At 39.7% G+C, this 25,679-nt stretch overlaps 1 protein-coding gene and 1 long non-coding RNA gene across 2 annotated transcripts in view; one reads left to right on the forward strand and one right to left on the reverse strand.

The window, feature by feature from the left end:
- Positions 1-24,059, reverse strand: part of LOC308637142 — a 41,557-nt gene extending 17,498 nt beyond the window's left edge. Inside the window, exons 1-2 of the long non-coding RNA XR_014019565.1 lie at positions 23,922-24,059; positions 22,864-22,904 (exon numbers count right to left, since the gene is read on the reverse strand). This is a non-coding gene — a long non-coding RNA (uncharacterized lncRNA). The remainder of the gene's footprint in view (positions 1-22,863; positions 22,905-23,921) is intronic.
- Positions 24,060-24,280: 221 nt separating this feature from the next.
- The window catches only part of ZNF527 (zinc finger protein 527), a 32,127-nt gene continuing 30,728 nt past the window's right edge, over positions 24,281-25,679 (forward strand). The window contains exon 1 of the mRNA XM_081273263.1: positions 24,281-24,420. The gene's annotated coding sequence lies outside the window, so the exon portion shown is untranslated. The remainder of the gene's footprint in view (positions 24,421-25,679) is intronic.

The following is a 25,679-nucleotide window of genomic DNA, read 5'->3' on the forward strand; positions in this document are numbered from 1 at the left end:
GGTAAGTAGAGACTATACTATATTAAAAATTTTGAAGAAACGATAGTAAACAGTGTGAAACAATGAATAATATCTCAAATCCATGTCTGTTATGGTCACCATTAGAAGGTTTCATTAAAAAAAAAGAGGTGGTAATGAGTTTTAAAATAGCTAATTAAATGTAATTTAATTCTATTTTAATTCAATATTATGTAACAGTCATTAGATCTAAGTATGGTCAGATGATGTCTAGAGCCCTGAGACCTCTTCCGGGATTTGAATGATTAAAACAAATTTCATAATTATACTCATGATACTTTTTTCCACTGTGCTGAAATTTGCACTGATGGTGCAAAAGTGATGGTGATTGAAAAACTAAGGGGGCCTTTGCATAAATCAAGGCAGTGTCACTAAACTGTACCGAGAAATATTTTTTTGACAGCATACACTGGAGTTAGAAAAGGCAAGTTCCACTGAAGTTCCTCTTTATTGCCTAGCTTTCACAAGGCCCTGGGTTTGATCCCCAGCACTGTAAAAGAAAATAGTAAGTTTCCCATAAAGCACAAAAGTTTTTATCAGTCTTTGAATACAATATTTTATAATTACAGTTTTTATTTTGAGATGATTGTAGATTCACGTGCAGTTGTGAGAAATTATATATAGAGATCCTATGTATTGTTTGCCCAATTTTTTAAAATCTATTTTTAGTTGTTGATAGACCTTGATTTTATTTATTTATATATGTTGCTGAGAATTGAACCTAGTGCCTCGCACATGCCAGGCATGTGTACTACTGCTGAGCCCCAGCCCCAGCCCTGCCCAATTTTTTAAAAAAAATTTTTTTGTTAAGTGCCCCTGAGTTAACCTAACCCACTGAGCCACATTCTCAGCCCTTTTTATTTTTTGAGACAGGGTCTCACTAAGTTACTTAGGGCCTCACTAATTTGCTAAAGCTGCCTTTGAACTCATGATGCTCCTGCCTCAGCTTCCCAAGCCACTGGGATTACAGGCATGTGGCAAGCCACCATGCCCAGCTGTTTGCCCAGTCTTTAAACTCCACATTACAGTATCACAAGCAAGATACTGATATGTGTACTTTTCAAAACTATTTTCTGTGATGAAATGGGAAACACACACAAAGCTCTTCTATATCTTCAAGAACAACAGGTTGTTTCAAGGAAACACTTATGTGATTGAGTTGTAAGCTGAACTAGCCACGTTCATAAGGATGTTATTTTTATTTGAAAGGTTGATTCACACACATTCAGTACACATTTTGTCAAAAATGAAGTGATTTTTTGGGCTGGGGATGTAGCTTAGTGATAGAGCACTTGCCTGGCATGCACAAGGCCCTGGGTTCAGTGCCCAGTACTACGCATATACACACCACAAAGGTGACTTTTTAAAAAATGACAGGAATTTTTGCTAATTTTAAGCAAAAAATTTGAATTACAAAAACAAGTATTTCCCCTGTGAATGTGACAGTTTCTCAATACTTAGTTCTTTATGATGAGACTGATAGTAATATTAGTAAATATGAATCTGTAATAACAAATAATATAATTTATCAACCTTGGAATTTGTTTACCTCACAGAGCCAATGTTCCAAATGATTAATATGTGATATTATAAAATCATACCTGGGTAAAGATTCATTTTACATATAAAGTTGACAAATGGATTTTAATTTAGTAAATTTCCAATTCATTCCACATTACAAGTAAGCTTTAAGAAATTATACTTGTTGATTTTTTTTGTGGGGGGGGGTACTGGGATTGAACTCAGGGGCACTCATCCACTGAGCCACATTACTAGCCCTATTTTGTATTTTATTTAGAGACAGGGTCTCACTGAGTTGCTTAGTGCCTCACTTTTGCTGAGGTTGGCTTTGAACTCGTGATCCTCCTGCCTCAGTCTCCTGAGAGGCTGGGATTACAGGCATGCGCTATAACGCCCAACTGATTTTTGATGTACTGTCAAAGAGTAATATCAACAAGTATCTGAAAAAGCATTAAAATATTCCTTTATCTTCTAACTCTATATCTGTGTTAGGCCAGATTTTCATTTTTTTCTTTTACTCTTTTTTTTTTTTTAATTTTTACTGGGGTTTGAACCCAGGGGCACTTCACCACTCAGCTACACCCCTTGGCCTTCTTATTTATTTATTTATATATTTTTGAGACAAGGTCTTTCTAAGTTGCCAAGGCTTTCCTCTAAGTTGCAATCCTCCTGCCTCGGTCTCCAGAATCTCTAGGATTTCAAGAGTGCCCCACCATGTCTGGCTCTTATCTTCACAGGTAAATGCAACAGTACATTTTAAATACCAGCTGTCTTCTATTAACTTAGACATTAAGTTACATGCCATAGGAAGTAATATTCTATTTACATTAATATCCTGTATGGCTTACAATTTTGAGGGGAGGAGTGATACTGAAGAGTGAACCAGGGATACTTTACCACTGAGCCACACTCCCCAGCCCATTTTATATTTTATTTTGAGACATATTCTTGCTGAGTTACTTAGGGCCTTGCCAAATTGTTGAGGCTGGCCTTGACTTGCATTTGTCTTGTTAGGAGTAGCTGGGATTGTTGGCATATACCACTGTGCATGGCTAGCTTTGTGATTGTAATCATCTCTTTGGTGTGTGTTTTTTTAAATATTTATTTTTTAGTTGTAGTTGGACACAATACCTTCATTTCATTTATTTATGTTTATGTGGTGCTGAGGATCGAACCCAGGGCCCTGCACATGCTAGGCGAGTGCTCTACCGCTGAGCCACAACATCAGCCCTGGTGTGTGTTTTTCTTTTCTTTTCAATTTCATTAGTTTATATTATGCCGCAGTCTGGCTGGGCACAAAATCACACTCACACACCTTGTAGATTCAAACAGCAATTCTTTATTCCCGAACTCACACCGGCACTCTACACACGTTCTGGGCAAAATTCCACGTATTCCACCAGGCTCCGAATCCCAAATACTTTTTGAATCCCATGAGAACTCAAGGGGAACTCAAGGAGCAGGCGGAGCGGGCGTGCCTGAGGCAGCAGGATACGCCCTATTCCCAGCAGGGTACATCTTAAACCTGGAACCGCCCTAAACCCAAGGAGCGGGATACTCCCTATTCCCAGCAGGATACACCCTAAACCTGGATCCGCCCTAATCCAGTAGGATCCTCCTTAAACCCAGATCCACCCTGGTCCTTGAGCAGGGTCACCTTTCTCAAACATACATGCAATGTCACTGCAAACGTCCAAGGCAAGTCCATTTCCACGAGTCCTTCCTCTAAGCAACATGGGGTACACTGGCAAGGAAATTGTCATACCTACTTGGCTAATGGCTCTCAGCATCTCCCCCCTTCTGATTAATTAAACAACAAGCAATGTGGCTTAAGGACCGTGCCTGGTAGGTTGTCCAATTCAACATATGGTTCTTACCCGTCATGGGAAAAACTGACCTCTAGGCGTCAGCCTCCTGTCTTAGGTTGATACCACTGCAATTGGATCATACCCGTCACTGACTACCGGTCCAGCATACAGCCATACTTGTGGATAGGCCTATGCACCAGTGGGGGGGTGAGGTTCTTGCCTCACCTCTGTTGGCCCCCAAATTTAGCCTTGGTGCCAGTGGGGGGGGTGAGGTTCTTTGCCTCACCTCTGTTGGCCCCCAAATTTTAGACCATCACTAGCAGAAGGGAGGAGGATACAGAAATGGCACGACACCAAGCCAGTTGACGGCTCCTATGGAAAAATTGCATCACTGGTGACACCATCAGCAAAGATATGCCAGCACTACCACAATTTGCTGCACCAGATGATAGTTCACAATGCATACAACTGATATATAGTCCAGGCAAGTTCTGCAAGCAGTTCAAATCGGAGGAGTCTATCAATATGTCCATTTCCTCCCAAAGTAAATCGAGTCCTTGATTGAGCATTACTTGTTGAGTTATATTCATTGATGCATCAGTTTATACAGTTTACTGTGATAGCTATCATAGAAGCTGTAGTTTGGTTTTATCTTAGTCTTCACCGGCACTGGGATGGAGATGGGAATTCTGGCAAAGATGCTAAAGAGACATTATCCTGAACAGAATTATTAAATATAATTAAAAGGAAAGGTGAAAGTAAACAGATCTGTTAACCTCCTTTAAAAACAATCCTAACAGCTGTTTACCTAATTTAAATTAGTAAACAAACAGATCTGTTAACCACCTTTAAAAACAATCCTTAACAGCTGTTTACCTAATTTAAATTAAACCACTTAAATCACACGAATAAAAAAAATAATTTGGATCCATTTTTTCATGAGCGCTCCTCATATATGATATATGGACATACGCACACACAGACATACAACACAAAACATAAGAGTGCATACACACGTACAACACATAAGACAATAATAAAGGCCTTGTAGCTTTACCTAGGTGAAATCTCCATTGCAATGTTTTAAAAACTCCACAGTCAAAAAATAAAACTGATCAGAAAAACATTAACCTAGGTTTGTATGAGCTCAAAAAATAAAATAGAACTTTATGATGTGGGAAAATGCAATAATAAAATAGATATTGAAAAAAGCGCCCCCGGCCCCGGGCGCCGCTGGAGCCGCGAGCCAGAAAGACACGGACCGGGCCGCCGTGCGGGTAGAAGCCGGGAACGCCGGGGGCGGAGAGAGCGACCAGGGCAGCGCTGGCTGTGGAGGCCCCGGCAGAGAGAGGCGTGGGAGCCCGAGGCTAAGACACACCGGAGAGAGCGAGCCAGCACCCCGCCATCATCCCGAAATAGCGAGAAGAGGAAGATGGCGGCGGGAAGTGAGTAAGCCTCTCCATGCCCCGCGCCCCGCACCGCTGCGTCTGAAAAGCTGAGACAGACAGCTGCGACTCAGCATTAAGCCATCCGGCTGAGGCGGCTGGTCAGCCCTTCTTATCCTATGGAGGTGGATGCCTGCCGGGCCATCATGGGTAGTGGCCGCAGGGTCCAGGCGGGGCTTGGGAGAAACAGTGGGGACCCCCGTGCCGTTGGTCGCCCGGCAGGGGGAGGCGAACTGTCGCCGTTTGCGGGGGACACCACTGTGGCGGAGGGCTGGTGTCCCAGGGCTGCGGCGGAGGAGATAACTTCATTGAAGCCTGCTGCTACAGGTCTGTGGACCCCTGGCTTTCCCTCTCCATGCATCGGGGAAATCTTAAGGGCCCCTCCCAGCTCTCCTGTGAGTGCTACAGCCAGCCCGAGGGAGTCAGAGGTGGTGTGAGACTGCTGCTCCCGCCAGGGCTGACTGCTGAGGTCTCTTGCACCAGCTACGGGGGTGTGGCTACCGGAGGGCAAGTAAAATTCGCTGAGAATTCTCAGCCCCAAGCTCTACAAACTTAGGGTCTGAGGGAATGGCAATCTGGAGGAGTGAGCCCAGTCGTTCATGAAAACAGGGCTCCCGGGAGCAGCAGACCTGGCCTGTAGCCAGTATTGTGGTGAGAGGGGCCTGGCTAGAGGAAAAGTGGAAGTGATTGGACACAAGAGGAGGCCCTAGGCACTCAGGTTTGGAGACTCGCCCAGTCTGGGAGGAGCTGCTGCACACTGATTGGTTCCCGCGTACTGACGGGAAAGACTTGACCTGGTGGGCACAGCACCACCTAGTGGAAGAGAAGTTAATCAAACTCTTAAGACGGCATTTATTAGTTTTTTTTGTTTGTTTTTTGTTTTTGTTTTTGTCTTTGTCTTTGTTTTTGTTTATGTTTTTGACTGGGGTTTTTCTTTCATCTTCATTTTTCTATCTTTTTTTTCTTTTCTTCTTCTTTCTCTTCTAACTTTAATTTTAATTTTTTAAAATTATTATTATTATTTTTTAAAATTTTTGTTCTTTTTTAGTTCCTATTTCTTTCTTCTTTTGTCTTTTCATTTTTCTTATCCCCCCTCCCTTGAATTCTACCTGCCTACTCTCATTCTCCTTAGTGACTTCTTCCCTTCCCTTCTAATACCTTTCCCCCCAAGCATCAAATAAATTTATAGGAATAAACAGTAACTCAGCAGTCAAACAGAACAAGAAGCAACATGAGCAGCTTCAAGAAACAAGGAAGAAAAGGAGTACAAACAATGCAGGACAGCCTAAATATTCAGGAGGACCTAGAGTCATCAGAAAAATGGTCATATAAAGACCTCAAGGAACACCTTAGACAGATGGAATGGAACCTTAAAGAGGATACAAGACAGCAAATTCAAGCAGCGAAAGAACACATTGAGAATGAATTACATAAACAGCTAAAAGAAGAAGTTAAGCATCTTTATCAGGAGATAGAAATTATAAAAAATAATCAAACAATAATTCTAGAAATGAAGGAAACGATAAACCAAATTAAAAACTCAATTGAGAGTATCACTAACAGAGTGGAGCAAGTAGAAACTAGAACGTCAGATAATGAAGACAAAATATACCATCTTGAAAAGAGTCTAGCCAACTCAGGAAGGCTGGTAAAAAATCACGAGAAAAACATCCAAGAGCTATGGGATAACATGAAGAAACCAAACTTACGAGTCATCGGGATAGAAGAAGGTACAGAGATTCAGACCAAGGGGATGAGAAACCTGCTGAATGAAATAACTACAGAAAACTTTCCAGAAATAAAAAAGGAAACAGATATACAAATTGAAGATGCATACAGGACACCGAGCACACAAAATCACAGTAGACCAATGCCAAGACACATTGTTATGAAGATATCCAATATACAGAACAAAGAGAAAATATTAAAAGCTACAAGAGAAAGGAGACAGATTACATTTAGGGGTAAACCAATAAGGTTAACAACGGACTTTTCATCACAGACACTGAAAGCAAGAAGGTCATGGAACAATGTATTTCAAACACTGAAAGACAATGGATGCCAACCTAGAATTCTGTATCCAGCAAAATTAAGCTTCAGGTATGACAACGAATTAAAGATCTTTCATGATAAACAAAAGTTAAAAGAATTTGCAGCCAGAAAACCTGCATTGCAAAGCATTTTGAGCAAAACACTACACGAGGAAGAAATGAAAAACAATAACCAAAACCATCAGCGGGAAGTGCCTCAGTAAATACAGAGGGCGAGGGGAAAGATAATCATGGAGAAACAAATTAAATTTTTTAAAAAAAGGATAAACAATCAAACATGGATGGAAGTTCAAACCATATATCAATAGTAACTCTGAATGTTAATGGCGTAAACTCTCCAATAAAGCAACATAGGCTGGTATCATGGATTAAAAAAACAAATCCAACAATATGCTGCCTTCAGGAGACACATCTGATTGGAAAAGACATACACAGGCTGAAGGTGAAAGGATGGGAAAAAATATACCACGCACACAGTTCTCGTAAGCAAGCAGGAGTGGCCATCCTCATATCAAATAAAATCGATTTCAAGACTAAGTTAATCAAAAGAGATAAAGAAGGTCATTATATACTCTTAAAAGGAACCATTCACCAACAAGACATAACAATTATCAATATTTATGCACCAAACAATGGTGCTGCGACATTCATAAAACAAATTCTCCTCAAGTTCAAGAATCAAATAGACCACAACACAATAATTATGGGTGACTTCAACACACCTCTTTCACCATTGGACAGATCCTCCAAACAAAAATTGAATAAAGAAACTATAGAACTCAATATCACAATCAATAACCTAGACCTAACTGACATATATAGAATATATCAACCATCATCAAATGGATATACTTTTTTCTCAGCAGCACATGGATCCTTCTCAAAAATAGACCATATATTATGCCATAGGGCAACCCTCAGTAAATATAAAGGGGTGGAGATAATACCATGCATTTTATCTGATCATAATGGAATGAAACTGGAAATCAATGATAAAAGAAGGAAGGAAAAATCCTACATCACATGGAAAATGAACAATATGTTACTGAATGATCAATGGGTTACAGAAGACATAAAGGAGGAAATCAAAAAATTCTTAGAGATAAATGAAAATACAGACACAACATATCGGAATCTATGGGACACAATGAAAGCAGTTTTAAGAGGAAAATTCATCGCCTGGTGGTCATTCCTCAAAAAAAGAAAAAACCAACAAATAAATGAGCTCACACTTCATCTCAAAGCCCTAGAAAAGGAAGAGCAAAACAACAGCAAATGTAGCAGAAGGCAAGAAATAATTAAAATCAGAGCGGAAATCAATGAAATTGAAACAAAAGAAACTATTGAAAAAATTAACAAAACTAAAAGTTGGTTCTTCGAAAAAATAAATAAGATCGACAGACCTTTAGCCATGCTAACGAAGAGAAGAAGAGAGAGAACACAAATTACTAACATACGGGATGAAAAAGGCAATATCACAACAGATGCTACAGAAATACAGAAGACAATTAGAAATTATTTTGAAAACCTATATTCCAACAAAATAGAAGATATTGAAGACATCGATAAATTTCTTAAGTCATATGATTTACCCAGACTGAGTCAGGAAGATACACACAATTTGAACAGACCAATATCAATGGATGAAATTGAAGAAGCCATCAAAAGACTACCAACCAAGAAAAGCCCAGGACCAGATGGGTATACAGCGGAGTTTTACAAAACCTTTAAAGAAGAATTAAAACCAATACTTTTCAAGTTATTTCAGGAAATAGAAAAAGAGGGAGCTCTTCCAAATTCATTCTACGAGGCCAACATCACCCTGATTCCGAAACCAGACAAAGACACCTCAAAGAAAGAAAACTACAGACCAATATCTCTAATGAACCTAGATGCAAAAATCCTCAATAAAATTCTGGCGAATCGAATACAAAAACACATCAAAAAAATTGTGCACCATGATCAAGTAGGATTCATCCCTGGGATGCAAGGATGGTTCAATATACGGAAATCAATAAATGTTATTCACCACATCAATAGACTTAAAGATAAGAACCATATGATCATCTCAATAGATGCAGAGAAAGCATTCGACAAAGTACAGCATCCCTTTATGTTCAAAACATTAGAATAATTAAGGATAACAGGAACTTACCTTGACATTGTAAAAGCTATCTATGCTAAGCCTCAGGCTAGCACCATTCTGAATGGACAAAAGTTGAAGGCATTCCCTGTAAAATCCGGAACAAGACAGGGATGCCCTCTATCTCCACTTCTATTCAATATAGTTCTCGAAACACTGGCCAGAGCAATTAGACAGACAAAAGAAATTAAAGGCATAAAAATTGGAAAAGAAGAACTTAAATTATCACTATTTGCAGATGACATGATCCTATACCTAGAAGACCCAAAAGGGTCTACAAAGAAACTACTAGAACTAATAAATGAATTCTGCAAAGTGGCAGGATATAAAATCAACACGCATAAATCAAAGGCATTTCTGTATTTCTGAAACGGAAATGAGGAAAAACACTCCATTCACGATATCCTCAAAAAAAAAAATACTTGGGAATTAACCTAACAAAAGAGGTGAAAGATTTATATAATGAAAACTACAAAACCCTAAAGAGAGAAGTTGATGAAGATCTTAGAAGATGGAAAAACATACCCTGTTCATGGATAGGCAGAACTAACATCATCTAAATGGCGATATTACCAAAAGTTCTCTATAGGTTTATTGCAATGCCAATCAAAATCCCAACGGCATATCTTGTAGAAATTGACAAAGCAATCATGAAATTCATATGGAAAAATAAAAGACTCAGAATAGCAAAAGCAATTCTAAACAGGAAGTGTGAATCAGGTGGTATAGCGATACCAGATTTCAAACTATATTACAAAGCAATAGTGACAAAAACAGCATGGTACTGGTACCAAAACAGGCGGGCGGACCAATGGTTTAGAATAGAGGACATAGAGACTAATCCACAAAGTTACAACTATCTTATATTTGATAAAGGGGCTAAAAGCATGCAATGGAGGAAGGATAGCATCTTCAACAAATGGTGTTGGGAAAACTGGAAATCCATATGCAACAAAATGAAACTGAATCCCTTTCTCTCGCCATGCACAAAAGTTAACTCAAAATGGATCAAGGAACTTGATATCAAACCAGAGACTGCGTCTGATAGAAGAAAAAGTTGGCTCCGATCTACAGATTGTGGGGTCGGGCTCCAAATTCCTTAATAGGACACCCATAGCACAAGAGTTAACAACAAGAATCAACAAATGGGACTTACTTAAACTAAAAAGTTTTTTCTCAGCAAGAGAAACAGTAAGAGAGGTAAATAGGGAGCCTACATCCTGGGAACAAATCTTTACTCCTCACACTTCAGATAGAGCCCTAATATCCAGAGTATACAAAGAACTCAAAAAATTAGACAATAAGATAACAAATAACCCAATCAACAAATGGGCCAAGGACCTGAACAGACACTTCTCAGAGGAGGATATACAATCAATCAACAAGTACATGAAAAAATGCTCTCCATCTCTAGCAGTCAGAGAAATGCAAATCAAAACCACCCTAAGATACCATTTCACTCCAGTAAGATTGGCAGCCACTATGAAGTCAAACAACAACAAGTGCTGGCGAGGATGTGGGAAAAAGGGTACACTTGTACATTGCTGGTGGGACTGCAAATTGGTGCGGCCAATTTGGAAAGCAGTTTGGAGATTCCTGGGAAAGCTGGGAATGGAACCACCATTTGACCCTGCTATTGCCCTTCTCGGACTATTCCCTGAAGACCTTGAAAGAGCATGCTACAGGGATACTGCCACATCGATGTTCATAGCAGCACAATTCATAATAGCTAGACTGTGGAACCAACCCAGTTGCCCTTCAATAGATGAATGGATAAAAAAAATGTGGCATTTATACACCATGGAATATTATGCAGCACTGAAAAATGACAAAATCATGGAATTTGCAGGGAAATGGATGGCACTAGAGCAGATTATGCTTAGTGAAGCTAGCCAATCCCTAAAAAACAAATACCAAATGTCTTCTTTGATATAATGAGAGCAACTATGAACAGAGCAGGGAGGAAGAGCAGGAAGAAAAGATTAACTTTAAACAGAGACATGAGATGGGAGGGAAAGGGAGAGAAAAGGGAAATTGCATGGAAATGAAGGGAGACCCTCATTGCTATACAAAATTACATATAAGAGGTTGGGAGGGGAATGGGAAAATAAACAAGGAGAGAAATGAATTACAGTAGATGGGGTAGAGAGAGAAGAAGGGAGGGGAGGGGAGGGGGGATAGTAGGGGATAGGAAAGGTAGCAGAATACAACAATTACTAATAGGGCATTATGTAAAATTGTGGATGTGTAACCGACATGATTCTGCAATCTGCATTTGGGGTAAAATTGGGGGTTCATAACCCACTTCAATCTAATGTATGAAGTATGATATGTCAAGAGCTTTGTAAAGTTGTGAACAACCAATAAAAAAAAAAAAAGAATAAAAGAAAAGAAAAAAGCACCCTGGTTAATCACTGTTGCAGATGTAAGAATAGCCAAGCTGGAGCCCTGGATATCAGCTGTTATGGATTTGAGTCAAATCATCTTCTTTTTGGTCTGTAGAAATTGCTTTAGTTAATCTCTCTGGAATCCAAATTGGTTGCTGTTCTCCCTGTGGAAAAACATAAACAGAACCCCGACTCCAGACAATCACTGGGTCAGGACCTTTCCATTGTCCTGTTAGAATATCTTTCCAAAGTACCTTAGGCTTATGTACATTTGCCTTTCCGCAGCACTAAGTCCTGATTAATCCAAATTTAAAAAGTTTAGAGTAAAAAGGGTTATTTTAAGTTTATCTTTGGGGGATATATACCCCTTAAAGATCCTTTTAAATTTAAGTCTTTCAAAAGCATTCTGCCTTAGTTTTTAGAATTACTTTAGTCCTTTTAATTTTTTTGATGTGGTTTTAAACCAATTTCCTTCTAGTTTAATGTTTTCTAAATTGGCTCTTGTCTATAAATTTTAACACCCTCATCTGAGACTTGTAATTTCTGCACCACCAGAAATTAAAGTTGATGGGCTTTTTGAAAAAATACTAATAATCTCCTTGTTCTTCTATTTTATCCAATATTTGACTTTAAACTTCTCTCTTCTACCTTTTTCTATCTTGAATGTCTGTATCTAATAGCTGTCTTAGCTTTTTGTATTTTTTATCTGAAATACCTTTATTTGACATTTTTAACCATTTTCTATCTTATTTCTATCTTCTAGTTTTTTTTCTTTTTTTAAGGTTTGTACATTCACCCTTAGTTGTTTATTTTTTTTGCTCCTAGTTTTCTTTTGTTTCTTATTTTGTGGGTTTAAAATTCTTGTCTTCCTACATCTTCTCTATCTTCCTATATCTTTTTTATCTTTCTACATCTCTCAGCAATATTATTAATTTCCTCAAACTGATTTCCTAATTTTATTGCTTTATCATGCTAATATAATAATAATTTATTTATCTTCTTCCTTTTTACTGTTATTTGAAAGTCAGTTCATTTCTGTGTGGCTTATAATTTCTTCTTCTTCTTTTTTTTGGTACTGGGGATTGAACTCAGGGGCATTTGGTCACTGAGCCACATCCCCAGCCCTATTTTGCATTTTATTTAGAGAAAGGGTATCTCTGAGTTGCTTAGCGCCTCACAGTTGCTGAGGCTGGCTTTGAACTCATGATCCTCCTGTATTAGCTTCCTGAGCTGCTGGGATCACAGATGTGTGCCACCATCCCCGGCAGTGGCTTATTTTTCAATTTTTATTTTTTCTTCTAATTAAGAATAACTTACAGAGAACTTACAAATGGCTAAATGTATATATTTATTTAGTGCAACCTCTTAATGTTTAATTTTTTATAGATGTATGTTTTGTGATTATATTAATGATTTGCCTGCATTTTATTAATCTATATTATATGTTTAACACAAACAAGTAAATCTATGTTCTAAATGTAGATATAAACAATATTAGAACCAACATTAACGTTTCTACCCCAGCAGAAGAAATGTCTTAATTTAAAAAAAACTTAATACTTCCACTTATATAAATGTTATACTAAATAAACTTGTAATCACATCAGGAAACATTTCTCTAATATTTCCATCAAATTTCTCAGTAGATTTCAAATCTATTTTATTTATACGTCTAGAAAGTATTTCTTTTTAAATTTTTTTTTAGTATTTTTTCTTTTAAATTTTTTTTTGTAGTTATGGACAGAATGCCTTTATTTTATATGTTTGTTTTTATGCAGTGCTGAGGATCCAACCCAATACTTTACACATGCTAGGCAAGCACTCTGCCACTGAGCCCCAGCCCCAGCCCAATAGTATTTCTTCTTGATGATTTTTTTTCTTTTTAAAGTATGGAGCAATCCCAGATCCCATTTAGCAATTTTATTAATCTGCTCTGTATTGCTGCACTTGCTTTTTTGGGGTAGAATTTGTTTTTCTGACTTCTTCTTTTTCATCTTGATATTCTTGTTTTGTGAATGGAGTGTCCCTTTAAATAGAATGCCACTTCACTTAAATTGGCAACATGTCAATATTATTAGACTGTGATATGTCACGTACATGTACTGTATGCCCTTGGAAAAAACACTAAAAAAGGGAATAAACAGAATACAAGTAATAAAATAGCTGACTTAAGTCCTAAATTATTAAGTATTACATAAATGTAACTGATCTTAATATACTGATTTAAAGCAGATTGGCAGAGTGGATAAAAAATATAATACTATATCCTGTTTCCAAGAAATCAGTTTCAAATATAGTGGTATAGGTAGATTAAAAGTGAATGAATTGGGGCTGGGGTTGTAGCTCAGCAGCAGATCGCTTGCCTAGCCTAGCACATGTGAGACCTTCAGCACCACATAAAAACAAGTAAATAAAATAAAGGCATTGTGTCCAACTACACCTAAAGAATAAATATTTTTTTAAAAAGTGAATGAATTGGGGCTGGTTAAATAGCTCAGTTGATAGATTTCTTGCCTTTTATGCACAAGGTCCTGGGTTCAATCCCAAGAACCACACACACACACACAAAAGGAAACAATTGAATGAATTGAATGGCATATGTGGCAGAGCAAAAAGCTCCAGGAACTATTCCATTCACCAAAACAAGCATTGAGGTGGCAAGAACACATTTGATTATTTCAGAACTCTTTAGTCTGTTCAAACACTTGTAACACCCAGGGGATTGCTTAATGAAGAACAATGTATATATGTTTTGGTGAATATCAGTATTTGAATACCAGTTATTAGGCCCTAATCCCAGCCCATAGCAGGCTGCCTTGGAGAAAGGCAGTTTATGACCCTGCTTTATCTTGCAGTGCTAGAGTTGGCAATAAGAACCTTGTCCTTTGGGGCTGAGGTTGTGGCTCAGTGGTAGGACACTTACCTGGCACATGTGAGGTACTGGGTTTGATCCTCAGCACCATATAAAAATAAATAAATAAATAAAGGTATTTTGTCCATCTACAAGTAAAAAAAAAATTTTTTTTTTAAAAAAAGATCCTTGTCCTTTGATAATCTGAGCTATTTTTTTTTTTATCTGCCTGGCAGTGCCCTGAGGTACCAACACCAATTCCAGCCACCATTTCAATCCTCTTGGGATGAACAGGCTTCCTAGGTAGCATCTGTCAAATTAATTTTAAGACAGGACACTTTGTTTTTTTTCCTACTGGATTCGGGCATTTAAGGAGATTCCTTAACTGATCCTCAAGATAATGGAACAGAAACTTTGTAAAGACAAATGACAAGGAATGCAGTCTGCAAAAATTTGGGAAAATCACTAAATGAATGGAGAACTCTATACCTCTAAAATCAGCAACTGTCCCTGACGGAGCACCAATTCTCAACAAAAAATGTACAAACCATACAAAGAAACAAGAAAATATAGTCAATTAGCATGAAAAAAGGACAGACTATTCCTGAGGCACCTAGATGCTTCAGGAAGTTGGACTAACTAGATTTATCTAGATTTTTAACTGTCTTTAAAATGCCCAATGAGAGACCACAAACAAAATAAAATAAAATGATCAAGTAAGGAATATAAAAAAGGAGGTAAAAGTTACTTTTAAAAATAATTTAAAAAGGGCTGGGGATGTGGCTTAAGCGGTGACGCACTCGCCTGGCATGTTCAGGGCGCTGGGTTCGATCCTCAGCACCACATAAAATAAAAATAAAAGATGTTGTGTCCAGGGCTGGGGATGTGGCTCAAGCGGTAGCGCGCTCGCCTCGCATGCGTGCGGCCCGGGTTCGATCCTCAGCACCACATACCAACAAAGATGTTGTGTCCGCCGAGAACTAAAAAATAAATATTAAAAATTCTCTCTCTCTCTCTCTCTCTCTCTCTCTCTCTCTCTCTCTCAAAAAAAAAAGATGTTGTGTCCACTGAAAACTGAAAAATAAATATTGAGAAATTCTCTCTTTCTCTCTCTTTAAAAAAATTAAAAAAGAAGTTTTGGAGCTGAAAAATACAATAACTGAATTTTAAAATCCAATTGGAACAGACATGATACAATTAAAATAATTTAAAAAACTAATAATGTGAACAATTGCACTATATCCAAGCTGTAGCCAGTTTAGTACTATCCAATTTTGAGTATCTACTGGGACTGTGGGACATATCCCCTGTGGATAAGAAAGGACGACTATAATATGAATAGTTCTATAAAACTATTAAACTCATAATTTAAAATTTCTAAAAAAGGAACCTACAGACCAAGCTGGTTTCACTGAAGAATTCTAAAATATCGATAGAAATATTAACTGCAATTCCATGAAATCTCTGGTAGAACAGGAGTTAGCACTTTGCAAATCATTTTATGAGGCCCACATTATCTTGTCAGGAAATCCAAAGCACAAAACACAGACAGGTATCCCTTATGAACACAAACAACAACAAAAAAAGAGAAATAGAACACTGGTTCAGTATTTGAAGATCATATAATATAATTCTCTATATTAGAAGACTAGTAACAAAATCACCTGAGAATCACAGCCTCTGGGACAGGAGTCCTCTGTGCTTCTCCTTTGCTAGCAGATCAGTAACCTTTTCCCTGATTCTCAAAACTGTCCTTGTTAATGGATTGGCATCTCAGACAAGGACAGCTTTGGGTAACAAATTTGGCACCCTGGTTGAGGCCCCAGACCAGCCTCCATGCCAGCTTTCTTGGGCAGGCCTGGCTCTCCAAGGAACCCCACTTGCTGTAGGATGCAAGGTGTCTGAAGAACTTGTTGAGAGCCATTGCCCTATCATGGTCCACTTTGAGAAAATGGAAACTGAACTCAGTAAAGTCACAACACCTTTAGCGGTCTACATGGCCCCTGCCCTATGTAAGCCTTGTGTAGTAACCTGTCATTTGCCACTGTGGACCTCTGAACTGCCTTGATGCTTAATACTCTTAACTGTCCACACCCCACCTGATAGAGAACAAAGACTTTGGGTTACTTGGCCCTGTTTCATCAGGAAGCAGCTTGGAGATGTTATCACCCATTTTTTTTTCATGGAAGGGGAATATAGAAATTGACAGTGGGGGAAATATAATAGTGGTCCACTTTATGCTTTGAATATAGCTTTTGCTGCTCTGCTACTGCAATTTATTTTTAAAGTGGATATGTTTCTTTCTCTTCCTCTCCCCTTGCTCTTCCCTAATTCTCCCCTTCCCTAATCTCAGGGGAAACAGGATTCCCTTTCTTCCCCATCCTAGGCAGAGTTATCTGTCCTTGAGCACACACCCACCACAGGAACAAAGTAATTCAGACTTTGAGGATGGCACCAATGATTTCAGAAATTAATATCTCTCAAATCAACAAGTGAGTTACTAGTATGGATAGAACACATGGAATGTAGACTTTGAGTGGAATGTAACCTTTGAATCACCTCTTTAAAAACCCATTTTTGTGAAGGGCGGTGGCCAGCGTCTCATTAAGGGGTCCTTATTCCTGCCCAGGATAATCCAAGCCACCCTGAAACTTAACAATTTCAGATAATTAGTATGTAAAAAAACCACATATACTCAGTATTTACAGAAAGCAAAGCCCGTGATCGTGACCACATGAGTTCTGGAACTAGATAAAGGGAAAATGGCTCCAGTGGTTTAAAGGGGTCCGTTAAAGGCAGGGATAAGGTTTCAAGGGCCGACTCTTGCTTTTAGATGTCTTACAGTCAGCAGGTTGATTGACATCTTGGCAGGTCACACCCATCTCAGGTGCTGTGTGGGCCACGGCAGAGTGGGAAAGAGATTCACATTGTCCATGGGCAGTAGACCAGAGGTAGTGTTTACTGGCCACTCCCATTTACCACGTGTCTCTATCCATGAGGCTTCCAAGCGCAGAGACCCACATGCAACCCATGGACGGCTCTTGACACTCAATGCTCCCCTTCATGGGCATAATTACAGCCTCTGGGACAGAAGGTCCCGTGCTTCTCCTTTGCTAGCAAAGCAATAAACTTCTTTTTCCTTTTTTCTCAAAACTGAGTCTTTGTTATTGGATTGGCATCAGAGAGAAGTGCTGATCTTGTTTATCTTGTTTTGCCTTCTGGTTTGCAACACCAAACAGAAAAAAAATGATCCCCTTTGGAGGGGTGGGTCTTGTCCCTACCAGGCAGGCCAACAATTTGTGGATAACAAAATGACCAGTTGCTCTTTACTTATTTCTGCTTTCTTTAGCTCTTACCTATTTATAAAACTAATGTCTTCTGCTCAGCCCATTGAAACACTTATTCTGTTTCATAGAATGTAGTGTTCCCTGATCCCCGAATTGCAAATAAAGTCAATCAAGATCTTTAAAAAAAAAATCAACACCAGTTACATATGTGTTGATCCACTTCAGACAGGAATAAAGACTTTTTTTTTTTAAACTGGGGATTGAATCTTGGAGTGCTTTACTGCTGATACACATCCTCAGTCCTTTTTATTTTGGGACAGTCTTGCTAAGTTGTTTGTGGTCTCACTAAATCCCTGAGGCTGGCCTCGGTTTGTTTTTGGTACCAGGGATTGAACTCAGCAGCACTAAGTTCACTTGACCACTGAGCCACATCCCCAGCCCTATTTTGTATTTATTTAGAGACATGTTCTCACTGAGTTGCTAAGCACCTTGCCATTGCTGAGCCCGGGTTTGAACTCCTGTCTCAGCCTCCCTAGCTGCTAGGAGTGGCACAGTTATGCGCCACTGCACCCAGCTGTGAGCATGTATTTTTAAAAATACCTGGTGAAACCAGACTTAATGGTGAAATTTTGAATGCTTCCTCCTAAAACTGAGCACAAATAGATATCTTCTTTCAGCACTCTTTTTTCAAGATAGTACTGAAACTTGCCAGTGCAAAAAGCCAGTAAAAGCAAATTGAAGGCATAAATATTGGAAAGAAATAAAACTTCCCTATGTGCAGAAGACACTATTGTCTTTACATAAAAGATCTGAAGAGAGTTTACTAAAAAATCAACTGGAACAAATGAGTGAATTAGCCACGTTACAAGACACAAGGTTAACACAAAAAAAATCACATTTCTTTATTCAAAGATCCATGAATTACTGGAAACATTAGTTTAAAACAATATAAATTATAGTTTCCCCCCCAAAGTTATACTGTTTAAAATATTTTGCTATATGTTGATAGACTTTTATTTTATTCATTTATTTTTATGTAGTGCTGAGAATCGAACCCAGTGCCTCACACATGCTAGGCAAGTGCTTCACCACTGAGCCACAACTCCAGCCCCCAAAGTGATACTTTTGTATAAATCTAAGAAAGCATATATAGAACATATATGCTGAAAGCTATAAAACTCTAATGAACAAAATAAAGATGTAAACAAACTGAGAGACATACCATGTTTATGGATTAGAAGACTCAGCCAAGTACATACATCGATTTTCTTAAGACTGACTTATAGATGTGACAATTTGATCAATGACCTATCAAGATTTTTTTGGTGATATAAATAAATTTTAACATTTATAAGGAAAGTTGCTCGGTTACATTCATGACTAAAAGGCTCAGGGGTCACTCCAGGTAAACTGGGTTAACTGGGCTGAGCAAAGTAATCACACAAGACACACAAATACCTTTTTCTTTGAGGTCACTGTGACGGCTCCTCTGACCTTAAGGGTCCGCAGGGGGGGGGAGAGAGAGAAAGAGAGAGAGAGAGAGAGAGAGAGAGAGAGAGAGAGAGAGAGACTGAGACCCCGTTTATTGAGGAGAAGCTATTCAAATAAGGTAAAGGGTCAGGTTTCAGGGGGCTGAGTCCAGCTTCATGATGTCTGCTGTCCGCAGATTGACTGGCATCTAGGGAGGCCCCACCCAAGGGCACAGTAAGAGAAGGGGCACACACAAGGCACTTCCTTGGAACATTCTATCCTAAACAGAGCAAGAGGTTACATTACAAGGGAACAGGTGACATAGCTTCGCCCATAGGGCTGTAGCAAGACACACCCATGAACCCCTAGAACCTAAGAAGGGTGGGGAAAGCTCTGCCACATTTCTGCGACTGAGTGCCTCAGCACCCAGCCCGGGAATGACTCATTCAAGTTCAAGGTTGGTCTCCCACAGAAAGGCAATGAAATAGCACAGGTAAAGGAATATGTAAAAGAAAAATAATGTTGGAAGAATCATACAATTCCATTTTAAGACTTATTCTGAGCAACAGTTATCAAGTACAACTGTACTGTGGTATTTGTGGAAGGTTTGAAACAAGGGTTAGTAGAACAGAATTATGAAGCTAAAACAGATATACAGAAATGGGCATAATTGATCTGTCTAAAGGTGTAAAAGCAGTTCAATGAAGAAAGAGAGTTATTTTAAAAATGGCAGTGGAACAATTAGACATCAAGAGCAAAAAAACATGTTCAAGCTAAAAAAAACATGTTCACACTATGTGCTACTATTTATTATTGATATCACAAATGACCTCCACATTTCTAAATTCAACAATTCTTGGTTCATCTTATTTGAGCTATCAATAGCATTTTACAGAGCTGATCACTCTTTTCCTTGGATTGCTTTTGCCACTTGGGTTATAGGATAACATACTTGGTATTTTTTCTCCTTCTTGGGTCACTGTTTCTCAGCCTCATTTCCTGGTCTCCCTCATTTTTCTGAGTTTTAAACGTCAGAGTAACCCACTACACTGTGCTTCAGCATTTTCTTTTTTCTATTTAAACATTTAGTTGTTGGTTTAGCCATTTCTTTTTTTAAATATTTACTTTTTAGTTGTAGGTGGATATAATACCTTTATTTTGTTTACTTATTTTTATGTGGTGCTGAGAATCGAACCCAGGGCCTCTCATGTGCTAGGCAAGTGCACTACCACTGAGCCACAACCCCAGCCCCAAGGTTTAGCCACTTCTTAAACACCATCTATATGCTGAGAACTCCCATATTTATAACTCCAGTTCAGACTTCTCACCTGAATTTTAGAAATGCAATGTTGAAATACACTACTGTTGTTAACTCACCAAACTCCTAAATTATACTTTTGGTCTTGCCTCTAGTAACCACACCATTGGGTAATGCCATCCCCTTGAGTACAGATGGGACCTGTGAACTGCTTCTAACCAACAGGATATGGCAAAAGTTGTGGAATATCACTCTTGTTTTTATGTTAAGTTATATAGCAAAGGTGCGGGTGTAGGCTTTTCCAGAAGTCAGAGACTCCAAGCAGCAAAGATCCTCCCTCTGCCTCTGTTTCTCTGTTCAATGCTTTGAAACATTCAAGAAAACAAACTGTCATGAATTCTATTGCCACAAAGAAATTATTTAATGCAACTACCTGAGAGAGCTTGGAAACAAATCCTTTCCTAGTCAAGCCTACATGAGAATGGCTAACACTTTAATTTCAGCTTTGTAAGACTCTGAGAAGAGGACCCAGTGAAATGTCTCCAGAGGCCACGCTCTCAGCACTATTAAGAATCTAACTTCAGGGTCTGGGGTGGTGGCTCAGTGGTAGAGTGCTCGCCTAGCATGCATAAGACACTGGGTTTGATCCTGAGCACACATAAATATAAAATAAAGATATTGTGTCCACCTAAAACTAAAAAAATAAATATTAACAAAAAAAGGATCTGATTTCAGATTTTGAGCACTGGTGGATGCTGCCTCTTACCCCAGAGGACACACACCACCAAGGGAGGACAGAGACTGTTGGAACACTGTAACCGCCAGTACAGTACAGTTCTCCTTTCTGTTACCACCCAAGTTCTACTCATCCTGCCATAGCCTTTGTTGTGATGTGGAATCCAGGACAGCTGGTGAAAGTTACTAGTGGAGTTGTGGAATATCCTGTGAGCAGGTGACCTTGGAGCAAATCAGGCCTATGGCTGCCTCACCTGAAATGAGCCTATGGACTCCTTGGTGTTCACCCAGCCTGCAGCCCTCAGCCAGTTGCTCTCTCAGGCCCTGTCCCTAGTGGCTGTCAGTGTTTCTGGGTGAGGAGGTCCTTGAGATGCTGAGTGAGGTAGAAGGAGGAACCTCTCCCTTCTTGTAACTTCTAGCTTAACTGAGTTAGTCCTTGCACCTGAATTTGGACCAGAAAAAAATATTTCCTAGGATGGGACAGAAGAAATTTCAGAGTGGGAATGGTGTAATGATAGGTGATGAGGAATTAGAGAGATTTGTGAAAATAATTCTGGCTCATTTTTAGCTGAATATTGACTTCTTGTTACATTTTGCTTACAGTAGTCCAGTGAAAACATGCTCTGGCGGCATTTATAGAGCCTCAGAGGTCTTAATGTTAGGATGGGATTAAAAAACTACCCAGAGAAACTGTGAAATAATAAATGATTTGTGGTAAATTGTTACATAACAACAGAAAACTAATACACTTGTTAAGCCAGGTGTGATGGTACATGCCTATAAATCCAGAGACTCAGGAGCCTGAGGCAGGAGGATCTAAAGTTTAAAGCCAGCCTCGGCAAGTTAGTAAGGCTCTAAGCAATGTAGGGAGACCATTTCAAAAAAAAAGGGATGGGGATGCGGCTCAGTGGTTAAGTATCCCAGGGTTGAATCCCTGGTTCCAAAAACAAATAAATAAATTTCTTGTATCTATTTCTTAGTAAGCAAAACACATTTCTATAGTCAAAACTATACAAAACGGTATACTCAGAAGTTCACCCCAATATCTTTTTTTAAACAGAAATCTTTTTAAAATTTAATTTATTTTTTTAATGTGGTGCTGAGGATGGAACCCAGTGCCGCACACATGCTAGGCAAGCGCCGTACCACTGAGCAACAACCCCAGCCTTATCCTCCATATCTTAGTGGCTATTCCATCTGTCTCCTTATTGTATTCTCTTTTCAACATTTTTCTCTGTTCACATATTCTCCTGAATGATCTCCCATATCTCTCAAAGCATCTAAAAGAGGGTGGCCCACTGTGGCACACTCTGTGGGTGATCACACAGTAATCATTCCTTTCCTGGATAATACATAATCAGCTTTCTTCCTGGCTGGCAGAATCCATATCTTATAAGAGATGCTGAAAGTGGAAACTATTCACTTTCTCAGCATTTGTGATTTTGTTGGGTGAGGACCTGAACTGCTGCAGCCAACTTGCAATTGTGTGGAGAGACACTGTGATCACATTGAGGATTACAGAGCAGGAAAAAAGATAAGAGGCTGGGTTCTTGAAATGATTATGCACCTGTTAAGTCAGCTAAGTGGAGAAATAAATATCTTTATTGTATAAGCCACTTTCAGTTGAGCGTTGTATATTTCCAGCTAAAATCATCTTAATTGAAATTCCCAAATTTGTATCTCCAGTGCCAACCTTTCCAATGAGCTTCACACACACACATATCTAAATTCACATTCAGCATCACCTCTTTGATATCCAGCAAGTGTCACCAATTTAACAGAATCAACCCCCCCATCCTAGATACTTGCTATATACCCATTGTTCCCTATCTTGTTAAATAATACTACTATTCAAGAATTTTCTCTTACTTCCACACACCCCTACTTACTAGAATCTTGTCTTGGGTGCTCCTTCCAGATCTTCCATGACCTAGGGAGGGGGAATAAAGTTTGTTTGGAACTTTCTCTCAGGGACTCAAATTCTTGTTCTCCTGCCTGGGCAATTTTCTTAAAGCTGGGCCCTAATTGAAATGGTAGAATCAAAAGTGCAAGTAAGAGGGCTGGGGATATAGCTCATTTGGTAGAGTGCTTGCCTTGCATGCACATAGGCTCTGGGTTCAATCCCAGCACCCAAAAAAAAAAAAAAAGGTGCAAGCAAGATGGACAAGGTCGCGCACACCTGTGATCCTGGGGAAGCTGACCCAGAAGAATTGCAAGTTCAAAGCCAGCCTCTACAAAGGCTAGGTTCTAAGCAACTCAGACCCAGTTTCTAAATAAAATACAAAAGAGGGCTGGGGATGTGGTTCAGTGGTTAAATGCTCCTGAGTTCAAACCCAGGTTACCATCCCTCCTTTCCCCCAAAAAGTGCAAACATCAGAGGTACACCAGAGCTCGGGCTACCAAATTACCAACTGGTCTGGTCTGGTGCAAAAGAGAAACTTCACACAAGTAGAACATAATTACCCCACTGGGGTACAGGAGAGAAGGCATATAAAAGGAACTCTGAGCCTGCCCCAGCGAAGGATGGGGTAGAAGAAAAGTTAGATTGGGAGACAACTAGCCCCTCACAGAGATACACACATTGGCCCTAATGGCAAGCCCAGAAATGAAGAACCTTCGCAGACTTTTGCAGACGACTTCTGGAACAAGAATACAGTGACAGAAACGATCAGCCCCCTCGTGTGTGTGTGTGTGTGTGTGTGTGTGTGTGTGTGTGTGTAAATAAACAAACCGCCAGTTTCGCTCACATACTCTTTTTTTTTTTTTTTTAAGGAGAGAGTGAGAGAAAAGAGAGAGGAAAGAGAGAATTTTTAGTATTTATTTTTTTAGTTCTCGGCGGACACAACATCTTTGTTGGTATGTGGTGCTGAGGATGGAACCCGGGCCCTACGCATGCAAGGCGAGCGCGCTACCGCTTGAGTCACATCCCCAGCCCTCGCTCACATACTCTTGACCTCCGCGCCACACATCCAAAATTTGTCGAAACAACCCACAATCGAGGCGTGTGATTTAAAATTCAGAAGCTCAGTGTGCTAACAGAATCCTTCGCCCCTTGGTGCTCAAACACAGGGTTGCAGAAAGCACACCCAAGCATTGAATCACAGTCACCGGTTCGCAGAGCCACACCGTTTTCTCAAAAAGCAAGTGCTTAGTGTTTTGCACAGTATCAGGCACGTGCAGGGCTGACAGTGGCCACCTGTAGGCGCAAGCGCGAAGAGGTGGTGGGCGCAGCGCAGTCTGGGAAATGTAGTTTAGTCAAAGAAAGCCGCGGCGCAAAGCATTCTGGAGCTCGTGGTCCATGAGGCCTTCGCAGAAAGCTAGTTCAGAGGGCGCAGAGCTCAGTCTAGCCTGGGTCCTCTTCCGGCTCCACCTCGCGGAGGATTCTGGGCAGTGACGTCGTCGGTCCGGGTGGTGGGGCTGGTTTCCATAGCCCGCGGCGCCGGGAGGTGAGTTGGTCTCTGCACCAGGTCAAGAGAGGGGGCTGGGCTCAGTGTGTGCGGCATGGGACGGGGGTGGGAACTCCGCAGGCGCAGCTGGAGAGGTTGTGTGTCAATGTCACTGTGTACAACTATGTGACAGGCTGCGGGTGTGACGCTGTTATCTCGTGTGTCACGGTATGTGTGCGTGCCTGTGTGTGCTTGTGTATGACTGTGACCATCTGTCTCTTCGGGGAAAAACTATGTGTATTTGTGTGCGACTGTCCCTACAGGTGTAGCTGTGTGTTACTGTGAATGGGTTTGTGGGAGACCGAGGTATGACTTTGTGTGTTTGTGAATATGTTTGACCACCTGTCTCTGGATACACCTGTGTTGGAATGTTTATGACAGCAGATGTGATTTTGTGACATGCCCATCAGTTTCTGACGTTTTAATTTTATATGAGTAATTGTGACAAGATTATGACCTTGAGTGGTATGCCACTGTGACTGTGTAACTGTCTCTCTGTTGTGTGTGACCACCTATCTTTGTGCTAATATGGCTGTGTATGATTATGGGTGTGACTGTGAGACTCTGTGTATGTGTATGATTGGGTGAGAATTTGTACGTGTATGTGAGATGGTGGGCTTGATTGTCCAGGACCTAGTTTGTGATTTTGAGGAACAGAAAGATTAAAATTACTTGCTTAAGTTCACACAGTTAATAAGTGACAAAACATTAACTGACTCAAACCGCAGTTAATAAATGATAGAATTAGGACTCAAAACTGAGCAGTTTGGCTGAAGAGTTCTTGATTTTAATGAATAAACTGATTTTTCACACATTGTAAGAATGAATAATGGGAGCTCTGGATTCTGAGAGTCGTGGAGATGATTATGTCTGGTTTTCTACTGTGAACCATTGAAGTGTGGATACATAATCTGGTTTGCTTCCTTACACAGGACACAACCTAAACACATTGTGTTGAGACCTTCCACAAATTGGCTACTTTTAGGGGAGGAAAGCCCAATCTGAAAGCCCAATCATCTTCCACTTAGGTCATTGGGTCCTTGTCAAAACTTCCATGTTTGGTGCTAAGAGAGGCTGATCTGGGCTCTTTTTCTGATGTACCAAGTGAGCTGTATTTGGTTTTCATTTTCTCAGTAAATAAAAAAAAGTTCTTTTCATTTCCAAATGGGAGTATAGAATCTAAGCAGGAGCAAGGGTGCTTCTCTGTGTCACATGTTGGCTCATGCAATCTTTTTTATTTTCATTTGTTATTTTTAGAT

Source organism: Spermophilus citellus, assembly GCF_964194105.1.
Source record: "Spermophilus citellus genome assembly, chromosome: 18".
Taxonomy (NCBI): Eukaryota; Metazoa; Chordata; class Mammalia; order Rodentia; family Sciuridae; genus Spermophilus; species Spermophilus citellus.